Source organism: Neofelis nebulosa, chromosome 3 (assembly GCF_028018385.1).
Source record: "Neofelis nebulosa isolate mNeoNeb1 chromosome 3, mNeoNeb1.pri, whole genome shotgun sequence".
In the NCBI taxonomy this organism is placed as follows: domain Eukaryota; kingdom Metazoa; phylum Chordata; class Mammalia; order Carnivora; family Felidae; genus Neofelis; species Neofelis nebulosa.
In genome coordinates, this window is record NC_080784.1 from 95,040,153 (window position 1) to 95,055,329 (window position 15,177).

At 32.5% G+C, this 15,177-nt stretch overlaps 1 long non-coding RNA gene across 1 annotated transcript in view; it reads right to left on the minus strand.

Annotated features, from left to right (window-relative positions):
* Window positions 1–12,671: 12,671 nt before the first annotated feature.
* LOC131506138 (uncharacterized) overlaps window positions 12,672–15,177 on the minus strand; it is a 38,051-nt gene continuing 35,545 nt past the window's right edge. The window contains exon 5 of the long non-coding RNA XR_009258751.1: window positions 12,672–12,820. This is a non-coding gene — a long non-coding RNA (uncharacterized LOC131506138). The remainder of the gene's footprint in view (window positions 12,821–15,177) is intronic.

The window sequence follows — 15,177 nt, forward strand, 5'->3', positions numbered from 1 at the left end:
TTAGGACTGTGTCAGTGCCTCCTGAGTGCTTTACTTACATAAAAAAATAGCATAAAATACCATCCATAAGAATAGACAATTTCCTTTCCTCACAGTTTGGTCTAATTCCAGATGCTTTAATGCCTTATATTATCAGTCCTGCTGTCCAAGTCATACCAGAATTGCAAATGGGCACATAGAAATAAATCATTTAAAGTAACTGTACCTAAGAGCACTTCTCGCTAGCACTAAAATACCCTGGATGCCAAAAATGCTACAGTAGTGACTTTCAGGCAAGAAAATACACTTTTTTTAATTTAATTATTCTTCATATTATCCTGGGCAACTTGGTTGTTAGAGCTGTATTTAAGCTGCAGAATTCATGTCAGAAAGATCAAGTTTATCAGCATCTTTAGCAGAAACAGATATAACAACTTTTTAAACACCAAGAGAATACCACAAACTAAATCATTCTGACTTACAAGAAAAGAAACCAAGAAAATAATTTTAGAGATATTAAAATGCACCATACAGTGTCCTTGAAAGAATAGCTTTATTTTTGACTAATGAAATGTTACAAGTTATTTTTGACACATTATCCTATAAAACAGATAATTATAGATCCCTATAAATGTAACAACAACCCTTCTACGACAATGAAGTCGAGTTTTTAGTAACTGGAAGATTAAGATGACAGAACATTCAAGTGTAACACAGCAAGGCTATAGCTTGATTGAAAAAGTAGCAAATGTCATTTGTATTCACTATTATGTAGAAAGAGATGGTCATTTTGTGATTTGGACAGCATTCATGATTGTGTCTGTGTTCAGCACTGATTATGAAACAATCTGAAATTTTCCTTGATCTCAGGGCCACAGAGGGGGCTTGTCTCATGTTGGTGTCCTGTGAAGGTGTTTGTGTTTAACAGGAGAACACAAAAGCATACCTATGTCTATCAGGCCAATTTCTCACACTGAAACCTGATTGTGCCAGAATAGTTTCTAGCTATCAAGCTCCACTCTTTTCTTTCTCAAAAATTTTCAGTAATGAATCACATGTATGTTATTAGATCCTGCTTGTTAATGATATATTATTCTTTAGAACGGGTTCTATTTGTTAATGATATATTATTCTTGGTATGTATGACTGCCCTTTATATTTTTTAGTTGTCATTTATTTTCATAAGAATGTTTGGATGGTAATTGGTTTTCCCAATATTCCTGTCTAGTGTTGAAAGCAAGTTTACATTGACTTCACAATATAAGTTGCAAACCATTCCCTTTTTTGAATCCTATTAAAAAAGTTTGTGTAAGTTTATATTAACTTCTACATTTTTTAAATGTAAAAGCATTCAACAGTGAATCTATGTCAGTTTTTTATTTTACTTTGGAAGAATACTTTATATTATGCGTTGATTCTATTTTATATACAATTGTCTCTTTATCTGCTTTTTTAAATAATTTTCCCAAAGAATTTTTCCTTACTCTTATTATTGTAAAATTACTGGTATAATAATAATATTTTATGTCTGTTTAATATCGTAGAATCATAGTGGTGCCCATTTTCATTACATATTTTGGTAATTCCTTGTTCATTGTTTTTCCAGATCTCCTTGCTATGATTATATTGATTTTATTAACATTTTTAAACAATTGGATTTGCTGGTTTTCTTTATTGTGTATATTTTGTCTTCTCTTTGTTATTTTCTTAATTTTCATATCTTTGGGTTTTATTTGTCCTTTTTTTCCCTGCTCTATTGATGGAAGAATAGATCATCTATTTTGAGCTTTTCTTTTTCCCTCATATATCCATTTAATGCTAGAAAGATATTGAAATTTTAAATCTGTATGCACCAAATAATTATTTCTAGCGTAGTAACCCTATACTAATGCGAACTACCCCATATAGTGTTTTTTTGTCTTAGTTTTTACTTTGTCTTATATTAGAACATCAGCTTTCTTTTATTTACTTTACAATGGTATGTTTTTTATAGACTTTTATCTGGGTCTGTATGTTTAATGATGTGTCTGTTGTAAATAGTATTTACTTGATTTTTTGTTATTTGTCCTTTTTTTACAGCTTGATAGTCTTTGTCATTTAGTTACAATTTTTAATTTATTCATATTTAATTTAGCTATTATATATTAAATTTTATGTGCACCATGTTACTATTTTACTTTTTTTTTCTGTTTAAGTCTACTTCTTTTTTGTTCCATTTGCTCTATTCTTTTCATTTATAAATTTGTTATTCTTGCTTTTAGTTTTTAGCTTATTGTTTCTCTATGTTCTACTGAATCTTCTCTCTATGCTTTAAGTTATCCTAGAGATGACAACATGCATCCTTCACTCATTCAATTCTAATTCAGGGGTGCCTGGGTGGCTCAGTCTGTTAAGCGTCTGACTTCAGCTCAGGTCATGATCTCATGCATATCTTTTATTATTCTCTCATTTTAATCTGAAAGATGTCCACTTAGTAATAAAATATTTCAGTTGCAGGGGTGCCTGGGTGGCTCAGTAAGTTAAGCATCCGACTTCGGCTCAGGTCATGCTCTCATAATTTGTGAGTTTGAGCCCCGTGTTGGACTCAGTGCTGACAGCTCAGAGCCTGTAGACTGTTTCAGATTCTGTCTCCCTCTCTCTCTGCCCCTCCCCCGCTCACGTTCTGTCTCTCTTTCTCTGAAAAATAAATAAACCTTTAAAAAATTCTAATTCAGATTAGTATAACTTCTTCCTCTGTAATGTCAGAATATTAGATGGAATAATACATCTAGTATGTTTAACCCCTTCTACCTACTGCTTTATTTTTATCTTACATTTTACTTTTACATGTATTTAAGATTTAAAAAAACAGTGGTAATATTGTTAATGTAGGTTTTAGCAAGTGTTCATTTATGTCTATCCACATAATTTTCCTTTTCATTTCTCATTTTTTATAAATTTTTGTGTTTTCTGCAATAATTATTTTTATTCTACTTGAAGATCTTTCTAGTAAAAATTTATTGAAATTTTGGTGGCAGTTTCTGTCCTATTTGAAAAATCGTTTATTTTGTCTTCAATTTTGAGGGCTTGTTTTGGGTGGAGGTTTTACCTAACACTAAGTTCTCGATAATCCGGTATTCCCATTCAGCTCTTTTCAACACTTCATTTATTTAATTCCCTTTGGTTTCATTTAAAAATCAGACCTCGGCTTGTGAAACCTTTTGAGTTGGTATATCTTTATTCCTACTCATTCCATCCATTGCCCTACAATTTGGTTTTAAGATTTTCTCTTTGTCTTTTCTTCAATAAATCAAAGATATATTAAGGTATACCCCATGTTTTCTTTTTTTCCCTTATGAGTTTTCCTTGGATTTGACTTAACTTACTGCATTTATGGAGGAACATCTAATAAATTTGGTAAATTACATAGTCATCATAGTCATCATCTGTGTATTACTTTTGCAATATTCTCTCCCTCTTTAATTTCTAAGGCACAAATTATATATCTCTTAGGTCTTTCCATTAGTGTCCTCCATTTTCCTCTCATTATTTTTCTTATTGTCTTCCCTCTGGGTGCTTCAATTGGGTTCTTTTCTATCAACATATTTTTTTTTTATTTACTACTCCTACTGTATGCTATTTGTCATCTGTTATTAAAACCTGCTAAGAAGAACCATATAATCCTCTCAATAGATACAGAAAAAGCATTTGACAAAGTATAGCACCTATTCTTGATAAAAAAAAAAAACCCTTGACAAAGTAGGGACAGAGAGGAAATACCTCAACATCATAAAGACCATATACAAAGCCCAACAGTTAATATCTTCCTCAATGGGGGAAAACTGAAAGCTTTTCTTCTAAGGTCAAGAATAAGATAGGGATATCCACTTTCACCACTGTTATCTAACGTAGGCCTTGAAGTCCTAGCCTCAGCAAAGCAACCATACAACTAAAAGAAATAGAACACACACAAATCAGCAAGGAAGAATTCAAACTTTCACTATTTGCAGATGACATGATAGGACTAGAACTGATATACAAATTCAGTAAACTCAAAGGATACATAACCAATGTACAGAAATTGGTTGCATTTCTATACACCAAGAATGAAGCAGAAGAAAGAAATCAAGGAATTGATCCCATTTAAAATTGCACCAAAGCCTATAAGATACCTAAGAAAAACCTAACTGAAGAGGTAAAAGATCTATATTCTGAAAACTATAGAACACTTATGAAAGAAATTGAAGATGAGCCAAAGAAGTGAAAAAACATCCCAAGCTCATGTATTGGAAGAACAAACCTTGTTAAAATGTCTACACTACCCAAAGCAGTCTGCAGATTTAATGCAATCCCTATCAAAATACCATCAGCATTTTTCACAGAGATACAACGAACAATCTTAAAATTTGTATGGAACCACAAAAAGGCCCTGAATAGCCAAAGCAACCTTGAAAAAGAAAAGCAATGTTGGAGGCATCACATTCTGGACCTCAATTTATATCACAAAGCTGTAGTCATCAAGAGAATACGGTACTGGCATAAAGACAGACACATAGACTAATGGAACAGAATAGAAAACCCAGAAATGGACCCACAACTGTATGGCCAACAGAGCAGAAAAGACTATCCAATGGAAAAAAAGACAACATCTTTAACAAATTGTGTTGGGAAAACTGGACAGCAAAATGCAAAAGAATGAAACTGGACCACTTTCTTACATCATACACAAAAACAAATTAAAACTGGATGACAGACCTAAATGTGAGACATCCTAGAGGAAAACATAGGCAGTAACTTCTCTGACATCAGCCACAGCAACTTCTTCTTACTAGACATGTCTCCTGAGACAAGGGAAATAAAAACAAAACTGAACTATTGGAATTTCATGAAGATAAAAAGCTTCTGCACAGAGAAGGAAACTATCAACAAAGCTAAAAAGTAACCTTTGGAATGGAAGAAGACATTTCCAAATGACATATTGCATAAAGGGTTAATGTCTAAAATCTATAAAAAACTTATCAAAATAACACTCAAAAAACAAATAATCCAGTGAAGAAATGGGCAGAAGACAAGAATAGACATTTTAACAAAAAGAGACACCCAGATGGCTAACAGGCACATGAAAAGATGCTCAACATTACTCATCATTAGGGCAATACAAATCAAAACCACAATGAGATATCACCTCCCATCTGTTGGAAAGGCTAAAATCTACAATACAGGAAATAACACTGTTGGTGGGAATGTAAACAGGTGCAGCCACTCTGGAAAACAGTATAGAGCTTCCTCAACAGTTGAAAATAGAATTAATCTACAATTGCACTGTTAGGTATTTACCCACAGGATAGAAAAATACTTATTTGAAGGGGTACATACACCGCAGTGATTTTAGCAGCATTATCAACAATAACCAAATTACAGAGAGCCCAAATGTCCATCGACTGATGAATGCATAAAGAAGTTGTATATACAATGGAATATCAGTCAACCATAAAGAAAGAATGAAATCTTGCCGTTTTCAATGACATGGGTGAAGTTAGAGAGTATTATCCTAAACGAAATAAATCAGTCACAGAAAGGAAAATACCATATGATTTCACTCTTATGTGGAATTTAAGAAACAAAACAGATGAAATAGGAGGGGAAATCAAAAGAGAGGGGAAAACCATAATACAGACTCTTAATTATATGGAACAAATAGGTTTGCTGAAGACCACGTGGTGGGGGGATATTGAATGGGTGATGTGTATTAAGGAGGGGACTTGCTGTGATGAGCACTGGCTGTGGTGTGTAAGTGGTGAATCACTAAATTCTACACCTGAAACTAATGTTACACTATATGTTAACTAACTGCAATTTAAATAAAAATGTGAAAAATGAAAAGAATCTTATTAACAGTATAATTATATATAACAATTGATAATAATATATGGTGTAGTATATTATTATCATTATTATTATTATTATTATTATTGTTATTATTAAGCCCTAGTATTACTATTTACCATATTGTTTTTAAGTTGGAATCTTCTATCAAAATTTTTTATAATTTCTTCTGTTTTTTTTTTCTTTTTTCTTTTCCTGGGTTTAATATTCAAACACTTTAAAATTCTTTTTTAGGTAACTTTAATACCTAGATCACCTGTGGGTCTGCTCTGTTATTTTTTCTCAATTATTGAATATGTGGTATTGTCTTTTGTTGTTTTTGTTGTTCACATAAATATTTTATCTATTGCCAGACATTAGGTGTTATAAAAAATGTAATGCTCCAGCGGGCTTATCATGCTCTGCTCTTGGGTACAATAATAAATGTTCAACATAATCCAATAAGACAGGCTATGATGGATAAAAACGCTCAATAAGAGGCCCTGTTAAATCCCATTCTTCCTCCTATTCACCCTGGACCCCAGAGTTTTCCCCAATGAGTCTGGTATATTCATTAGAGCCCTTTTATCTAATGGGCCCCCCTTCATTGTTATTTCAACAGACCGCAGAAAATCTTGCTCTGCTTTTCAGAAGCTTTCTGTGTAATTATTTTTCCTCCTACCCCATGTAGCCCCAGTATATGTCAAAAATTCTGAGGGAAAGATAATCATGTGTTAAAGACACTCAAATCTCCATCAAAAGTCCTCTATATACTTCTGAACTTCTACAACAGCCCTCTCTCTATTTTGTATTAAGCTTTACAAAGGATCCTCAGTCACCTGCCCCTGTTCAGAATTGACAAACTTTTATGGGAGTAAAAGCAACTCTAGAGGGTCAGCGTCTTTCTCTGAGTTTCTTCCTTCTCCAGTATTTTATCTTAGATCTTTTTAAGCAGAATTCTGCTGTGTTTGAATCAAGGATTTCTATATGTTACCTGACATCTTTAGTTTTCCAAGTAGGAGCATTCATCTGTTGCCAGATATCCCATCCCACCCAGAAGCAAAATGTATGTGACATTTTTAAAGACTATATAATGGACTCTAATCAGTGATGAGTAGTTTATATCTTAATATTTTTTACTCGTTTCAGAAATATTCACCATCGCTCTCCAGGTTTTAACTGAACGCAAGAGGTCAGGCTAGTGTAATCCACGTTTTTTGGCCCAAAGTTTTTTCAGACACAGGAATATATTTTCAAATGTGATCATTGAGTGGTTTTTCATGAATATTGCAAATTTAATTTTGAATGAAGTAATTCTAATTAGGAAAATTCTACATCATAACTCTACTGTATGGCTGGTATGAAGAACATATAATAATAAAGATAGTAATGATGATGATATTAATGATAATTTATTGGCATCTATTATGTTCCAGGCACTCTGCATATTTCTATGTTTAGACTACTTTACTTATTTTTATAGCATCATTTTAAGAGACAACCATTATTATTCACAGTTTCAGGAACGGGTTTAAACTGATATTTAGGATGGTTCATTTACTACCCATAAGGCATAGAATCTGTAAATAGCCTATTTCAGATAGCACTGAGGCTGCTTTTACCGTTAAACTGTACAAATAAAAATACAGGATTAGTCTTTGAGGAAATGGGCATTGCTTTGTGTTGCTAATTTCCTACATTTCTAGAACATTTTAATAAAATGTCTGAGTTCAGCAGCTTTATTTTATCAAAATCATATGGATTGCTCTATTTGCATGCTCTTGAGCAGAAGCTAAATTAAGAGAAAAATGATAAATAAATGAAGTGACCCCCTCCTCTCAGAGATAGTGGAACATGCATGCCAAGGAAGGGTATTCATTATGCAAGGAGTAGAATTTATTTCATTAAAAATTACACAAATAGTTTGAGGAATATTCAAAATTCAACTATACACTTTTACCAAAAATAGGGCTTTAAAAAATTTTAGAACACTTTTACCTTCGTACTAAACATTCCCACTTTGGTTCATTTCAGTCAATATTTTGTGCTTCCGTGGAAAGGTACCATAAACCTTGTTATAGATGGCTAATCTAAATGAGGTAGAAATTCCAAAAAACTGCGAGTGTAGAGAAAATTTTGCATGCTTTTATTTGTCAGGCCAGCATTCTTTCATGAATCCCTTTCAAAATATTTATAATGTTTGGGTATATTTTTCCAGAAACTGATAACTTCATCCATTTTTATTTAAAAAGGAATAGGTTGACAATTGTTACTATACTTTTTAAAGTATTACTAGTTATATTCTTAAGTTTTTAGATAAACCACTTTCCATCTAGGAATCATTTTACTTTGTTATATTTCAAAAATATAGTGTGTTAAATAGCATTTAGAAAAGGCATCTGAATGTTTCATCCCAGAATGTTTGATGAGAAAAAATATTTTTTTTAATTGAAGCAAAATGCACAATTATCTACACATGGGGAATTCCCTTATCTTTGCCAAATCAAAAGTTTCCATCACTTTAGTTCATTATTCCCAAAAGATCTGAACGAATGCACAATTTTGCACATCACATCTTAGACAGAGACCAGGTCTACATTTCAGTCCTAGAGCCCGGATCCTACTGAGGATAAAAGGTGAGCACAGAAAACTCATTCTTATCTTACACAGCAGCTTTGCAGCTTTTTTTTGCACTTTGAATATTCTAAAGGATTATACTGAAGATGGGATTTTCTCAGGTGGTTATTTGTTCTGTTTTCATCAGACACACTAATATGCAACCCAGAGCAACTTTAGAAAATATTGGCTTCCTTTATCAGCTAGCATCTCTATTTAAGACTTATAGTAATGATTTGCAGAAGTTTTCATTTGTGATAGAAAGGATTTTTCCATTTCTTCTGTAGTAAGCTACCTGCAATTCTCTAGTGTTAGTTAAACTTAGTCTAATGGATTATGAAATAAAAATGCAATCATGTCTGGGAAAAAGATTTTCCTTTTTCTCTAAAACAGTGATTCTACTGGTAATCTTCCCTGGCTATCGGCAGCAATAATAGTCATAGAAACAATGTTTTGTCCCAAAGAGCAAAACTTAACTCAATATGTACAACAAAAAAGGTACAGAAGGCCCCAGATAAAGCTATAATACTGCAGTATTGATGGTGGGAAAACACATAATTGGCTCCCTTGAAAGCCTTATCAGACCACAAATATTAGCTCTTATAAAATTGTCCAATTAGGTCAAGATCCAGGAAAGGAAACATTTTCTCCAAGGCATTTTTGTTGTTAAAATAAAGTCAGTGAAATAACCTTTACTATTATTAACATTGTAACTCATAATCCCTATGATGAAAGAATGCTTCCCCTTAAAAGTAGACAAAGGAATATTAAAGCTTTCTTTTTTAAATGTCTGTCTTTTAAAAATTAGTGGATCTTTTAAGTTATGATAATTCATTTTTTTCTGATGACCAGCCATGTAGTTATCATTGCACTTTTTTTTCTTTTAGCATTAATGTAAGTAAAATTTGAGTCTCAGAACATTCAAGATATACACAAATATGACACAAAAAATTAAATTATTAAAGATGATTTTTATTAGTGATGTTCTTGCAGTCATACAAAAGTAAGCAAATGCTTCTTCTGTAATAAAATCCATAGCATTTAGAATTATTTTTTTAAATAGTCAGATAAAATAGTGTTGTGCTTTTAATGTGTTTTATGCTAGGTGAATTTTGAATTGTGTGGTGCTCCCTCTTACCTCACAGCCTAGTGGCATCCTCTAAATTACTTGTGCCTCTTAGCTGTGCACAAAAAGGCATCCTTTCTGGCAGTGGACATAGGCAGCCAGCTCGAAGGATATCAAATTTGGTATATCATAAATGCACTAAATTTCCTGAGAATGTTCTTAGATGGAAAGCATATGAAGAAGATGCTCTTCTATTTAAACGGTACCAAGAAGTATCATGTCAATTGCTTTAAAACCTGTATGTATGTGGGCATATATATCATAAATACTTGCAGATAAACTTGTTTATGTGATGTAAAAAAGAAAAAAGGATGTTATGTAAATAAATAATTTATCTTAATACCATTAAATAATTTTGTCTAGAATGCAGATTTCTCAAAAGACTCATTGTGCAAGTGTTGCCCACACATTTATTTCTCATCAGGATTTACAATTTTATGAGCACTCAGATAGCAGACAGAAAAAAAGTTTCCTATGTTCTTGCCAAGAAGCACTGAACAGAAAAAAAAAAAAAAAAAAAAGAAAAAGCATTGACATTTAAAAGGATCAAAACGTAAGGTTTTCTTAAGTACTAAGTACAACATATTCAATAAATATATAGTGTTATTTATGTTTACTTTATTGGTGCAGCTTATCTTTTCCTTCAGTAAATTAGATTTTAAGTAGTATTAAAGTGATAATGTAAAATTTTCCTTAAAGCAATATACTATATAGTATTAAAAAAAGAAAATTATTGTATGCATGAATATTTCTTATATGAAAATAATGCTTTAAGTTAAAATGGCTCTTTATTCAATACTTATTATATGATTAATATTTTTAGCTACTTAACAATATTGGGAAATAACATATATATGAAAATGGTATATTTATAATGTATTTGTTCCTGAGAAACTGTACACTTTTAAAATAGCTTAACTAGGTGAATACTATACTTCTAAGCTAGGTTATACTTTTAGAAAATAGTTTTTTATAATATTTATTTACACATATGTTTTCTGATTTTCAGAAAATAAACTCTTTATGTGTTAATTTTAACTTATTATTGTTCTTGGTTCAAAATCATAGTTATTATACTCAATGTCATAATCTAAATTATTTTCACACATATATATTTAAAATATCATATATAAATTAAAATTTCTTTTGAAATACACAATTTATTGTCAGACTCTGCAAAGATCTACATATGGAGATAGCACATTTTTTAAAAATATAATTTATTACCCTTCTTATAAGTTGAAATATCACTACATGAAATATACAGTTCTTTAATACTGTTCCACTAAAATTACTATTCTGAGGAAAATGTATTTTACACTAGTCAATTAAATAAGAAAAATATTTGCCATGTATCTTCAACTTTTGGTAGTATGAAAAATAAATTATGGAATTGAGGGCAGTGACCTTTGAGCTTTACTGACCCTCTCACAGAACAGAGAGTATAAAGAGCATGTTTCCTGGCAGCATATGGATGTGTAGAGAATAGAGTATTTCTAAGATCTTGTGCTGTGTATGTAAATCAGGTTTTGTATCTCCATAAGAAATCATCATTGTCAAACTTTGTTTTTAAGGAGTTGCTTTTTAACCATTCATAACAAAATTACTCAAATTATCTTGTTTCAAAGATTTTATTCCCAGTTTTGTTTATGGTTATAAAAGCATTCTTAATAATTTTAGAAAATAGCATATGACAAGATATAAAGTATGGAAAAATACATTTGTAATAAAATATTTGAAGTGTTGAAATGATACATTTTATAGGAGATGCTATCGTGTATTCATTTATATATATTTCTGAATATCTCAAGTGAGGTCTGGCTGCAGAGAAAAAGCAGCAACAAATCCAACTTCTCAGCTTTTTAAACTCTTTAACCTACATAGTGTTAATACCTTAATCACTATATTATATTCAGGATTTAAAACAGAAGTTCTAAGAGGAAAAAGCACAAACCACTCCATGACTTGTTCGTACTTACAAAGCACAGGCCCAGAAATAAAATTTTATAAATGTATTTACCCCTCCACAGTAGAGAAAATAGTGGGGTCTGGGGAATATATATTTTTAGATCTGCCTTTGGACATCTGGCCTATGGTCAAGAACCCATAGATACTCCCTGGGGATAAAATTTCAGGGTAATGCCCAGCTTCAGCAGCACTGAAGGAGCTGATCTGCCAATCCCATTATAATATCCTTAGCTCTCTAGCTTGGTACAAGGAGTATACACTCGACTTTTTCTTCAACACTGAAGTTTGAAGCACTGAATATTGACCACATCCTTGGGAAGATTATCAACAAGGACAGAGAACTGACACAGATGATAAGTACAGAAATACCGTGTTTATTTATATCTTTGAACCTCTTTAAAATGTCTAAGAAATTGCTGCTCTACACATTTAACCAGGGCTATAATTTTCTGATAAAAGACTGTTGATGTCTCTATGATATTGCAAATTTCTCATTGATTTATTTGGGGGAGATGATTAAAGTTTTTCTTGGTAGGAGCTCAAAGAAAAGCATTAACAAAGAATAGGACTTCTAGGTTTTATGTAAAATATAAATAGTAATAGTAACATTAACTGAAAGCTTATTATAATAACAATAGAGCAGTCTGAGCCATTTAAACACCTCCAAAATTCCGTAATGGAATAAGTACCATTTTACCCACACTTCAGATGTAATGAAAATAGGCCTTATAAAGTTTCTAATAGCTACATATCTAATAAAACAAGAATGTAGGATTCAAACTCAGGAAATTTGAATTGACAACTAGCACTTTTAAATAATGGCAAATAATTGAAGACAACAAAATAACCCCAAATAATGTTAGTAACCTGAGAAAAGTAATTATTTTTACAAATTATAATAATCCTATAATTCTTTCCTTCTATTCTGTGTGCAAATTATGCATTTTTATCTGACAAGGCTCATGTCATGTAGTTGAGTAACTTTTCTTTGTTTACCTAACTTGTTTCAAATATATTCAGGAGAAAAGATTTTATTCTGTTCCCAGAGGAAAATGCAGATGAGCCTCATGAATTTTCAGGTTACTTTTATGTATTGAAGACTCATATTTTCCTTCAGTCGTTAAATGTTCTTACTTTGGTCATTGGAATGCCCCCTCCCATGCAAATGTTAACCTGTTCCTCTTGGGTCATCTGTGGTCAAGGACAGGGATGTGGTCAGCCTTCTCTTTCCACCCAGTCTCTTCTGTCAGCTTGCCAAGTGCGGTTTCTGACCACATCGGGGTTGGTCTGCGGAAAGAGTTAGGAGACGCACAAAAATTACTTTTAGCAAGCATTATTTCCACATCCCCTTGAAATCTATGAGCCCAGAAGTGTTTAAATCTCTCTCTTTTGAGGGTGCTTTAATGGCTTTTGAGGAACTCTCCACTGGTGGAGATCGCTTACCTGCATTTCCTTTGACATGAGTGATGCATTCGGCTCTGGCCAGTGACTCCCCATCGAATTCTGTTTTCTTTCCCTGGCCCAGTTTATATAAACTTTTCCTACAAGTGTTTACAATTCTTTCAAGTTTCTGTCTTTCCATTTGGCTAATATAAAATGCTAAGGAAATACCCTTTGATATTGCCTAAATGAAATATATATAATATGGGGGGAGGGGGGTACACTTATTCTTTGTCTGCTTATATAGCTGCTAGCAGTTGATCTCTTGTTTTCTCAGTGTCTTCAGTTGGAGTCAGATATCTGTCCTCTGTGGTCCTCCAACTTGCCTTTCTGAGCCACCCAATTAATGCTGTTCTCATTTGGCTGGAAATGAAATGAAGACACCCCCAAACCCTCCTACTTGATGGAGGTATGAGATATTTAGAATGCTGGTCACTATCTCCAATGAAATCTTACTTAAAAATCCTCTGCCAGTGTCACAACTTTATCCTATTTATGTCCCCCATGTGCCTTTGACTTTCAAGAGTCAAATTTCTAGTCCTTGTCTATTTACTTTACTTGAAAGTAAAATATTTGCAATGTGGGCCCTTGTCAGTGTAGAATGTATTCATACCTCAGTCAACCCAAGATAGAAAGAACCCTAATTAGACATTCTGCACCACAAAAGAGTCAATCAATAAAACTAAAATACAACCTTTGGAATGGGAGAAGGTATTTGGAAATGGCATATCTGATAAAGGGTTAGTATCTGAAATCTATAAAGAACTTATTAAACTCAATACCCCAAGAATGAATAATACAGTTAAAACTTAGACATGAATAAACATTTTTTTTTTCCAAAGAGGACATGCAGAGAGCCAACTAACACTTGAAAAGATGCTCAACATCACTGATCATTGTGGAAATAGAAATCAAAACTACAGTGATATATCTCCTCACATCTAACAGGATGGCTAAACTCAACTACACAAGAAACAACAGATTTTGGTGAGGATATGTAGAAAGAGGAACCCTTTTGCACTATTGGTGGGAATGCAAACTGGTGCACCCACTCTGGAAAAAAGTATACAGATTCCTCAAAAAGGTAAAAATAGAACTACCCAATGATCCAGCAATCACATTACTAGGTATTTATTTAAAGAATACAAAAAAAATACTAATTCAAAGGGATGCATGTACCCCAGTATTTTTAGCAGCATTGTCTGCAATAGCCAAATTATAGAAACAGCCCAAGTGTCCATTGCCTGTTCAATGCATGAAGAAGAGATGCTATACACATACAATGGAATATTACTCAGCAATAAAAATGAATGAAGTCTTGCCATTTGCAATGACATGGATGAAGCTAGTGTTATGCTAAGTGAAATAAGTCAAAGACAAATACCATTTGATTTCACACATAAGTGGAATTTAAGAAATAAAACAAAGGGGCAAAAGGAAAAGTGAGAGAGAGAGGCAAATCAAGAAACAGACTGTTAACTATGGAGAACAAACTGAAGGTTATGAGAAGGATGGTGTGTGGGGAGATGGGTGAAATAAGTGGTGGGGATTAAGGAGGGCACTTGCTGTGATGAGCACGAGGTGTTGTATGGAAGAGTTGAATCACTAAATTATACACCTGAAACTAATAATATACTATATGTTAACTGGAATTTAAATAAAAACTAAAAAAAAATACAAAAGAAGGAAGTGGGTTAATACAAAAAACAGAAGAAAAAAAGCTTTAAAATAAATAAAATAGAAAGGGAAGGGAAGGGAAGAGAGGAAGGAGGGAAGAAAGCAAGCAAGAAAAAAGCAAGAAAGAACACATTTTTATATGAGAAGTCATCTTCACATCTTCACATTTTATAGAGACGAAAAGGAAAAATAAATTAAGGTTCAGTAATGTAACTTATTTATGGATGGAATAAGAACTATGCGAAGAAAGTCGTATGATGGGATACATTGGAAAAAAATCTGTATGGAACAATTAAGAAAAGGCTGCATATGTGACACCATTTAGAATGCAATGAGGAACCACAGAGAATTTTAAAGGTAGTGAGTTACATCCTTGTTATATTATTTAAAATATCTGAGAGTGTAATGTAAGATGATATAAGAAGAGGAAAGATGGAATCAGGGAAAAATACAAAGCAGGAAGCATGGTATTCTAATTGAAAATTGATGAGGAACTGAAATTCAACAGCTGTAGATGATTGTGAGAG